Below are 1,436 nucleotides of genomic sequence, written 5' to 3'. Positions count from 1 at the left end.
GGGGTCGTTACAGATGACTTCTTGGATGTTTTCCCAAATACATGATGTATTTTATTAACTTTTTCAAGAACTTGAAGGCCAGTAAGTGGATTTGGTGCTTCNTCNCTCTCTTGATCTCCATTGAATGCTTTTTTTAACCTTCGATATTAATGATTACGTTTTAGAAATCTCCGATGACGCAGATACACCATCTTTCTTCCATGGTTCAATTGATGAGCTGCAGTGTTTTCTTCACAGATAGGACATGCTTTATGACCCTTGACACTATATCCTGACAAATTACCATAAGCAGGAAAGTCATTAATGGTGCAAAATAACATTGCACGCATCAAAAAAGTCTCTGAAGCGAATGCATCAAATATTTCAACCCCATCAACCCACAAAACCTTCAAGTCTTCAACTAGTGGGCTTAGATAAACATCTATGTCATTTCCAAGCTGCTTTGGACCAGATATCATCATAGACAACTTCATGTACTTCCTCTTCATGCACAATGCAGGATATAAGTTGTAAATTATCAATATAACTGGCCAACAACTGTGATTGGTACTCAGATTACCAAATGGGTTCATTCCATCANTGGCTAAACCAAGCCTAAGATTTCTACACTCTTTACCAAATTCGGGGAATTGTCGATCAATATTTTTCCATTGCTTTGAATCAGTTGGATGACGAAGCAGCCCGTCAATTTTTGTCTCATCTGCATGCCATCTAAGGTTTTTAGCATCTTTGGGATTCGCAAACAAACGCTTAAGTTTGGGCACTATTGGAAAGTACCAAACTACTTTCAAAGCAGATCCATTTTTTTTCTATCTGACCATTATCTTCACTATTTTTTTTGACTTGTATCGTGATAAGCCACATTTTGGACACTTTATCAAAAATTCAAACTCTTTCCTATATAAAATGCAGTCATTCGGACAAGCATGTATCCTTTTATACTTCATACCCATTAGACAAAGAATTTTCTTCGCATCATAATTAAGAGTGCGCAGTGTATTTCCACCTAACAACATTTCATTCAACAACGTCAACAGTTCTGTAAAACTCTTATCAGTCCATCCATTGCTCGCCTTCAAATTCATGAGCTTTAACACCGCTGACAAACGTGTGAACTTAGTTGAACCGACATACAAAGGTGTTTTCGTATCAGTCGACATTGTCTCATGCACATGAGCTTTGGCAAAATTTTCTGCTCCAACATTGCGGATCATGTCCTCTAATTTGTCTTCATCCGGTCGATCTTCTTCCATGGTGGAATGAGTAACATTTTCATTTTGGGAGTCAGTGGGAAAATGCATTTCTTCGCCGTGCCATATCCATGTTGTATAACATCTTAGGAAACCATCACAAATAAGATGTTCTCTAATTTGAGTTGCGTTCAACTTTCTCCCATTCAAACAGTTCACACAAGGACATCTAAACTTCACTTCATC

This window comes from Vigna radiata, unplaced genomic scaffold (genome assembly GCF_000741045.1).
Source record: "Vigna radiata var. radiata cultivar VC1973A unplaced genomic scaffold, Vradiata_ver6 scaffold_371, whole genome shotgun sequence".
In the NCBI taxonomy this organism is placed as follows: Eukaryota; Viridiplantae; Streptophyta; class Magnoliopsida; order Fabales; family Fabaceae; genus Vigna; species Vigna radiata.
Note: the sequence above shows the minus strand (reverse complement) of the source record.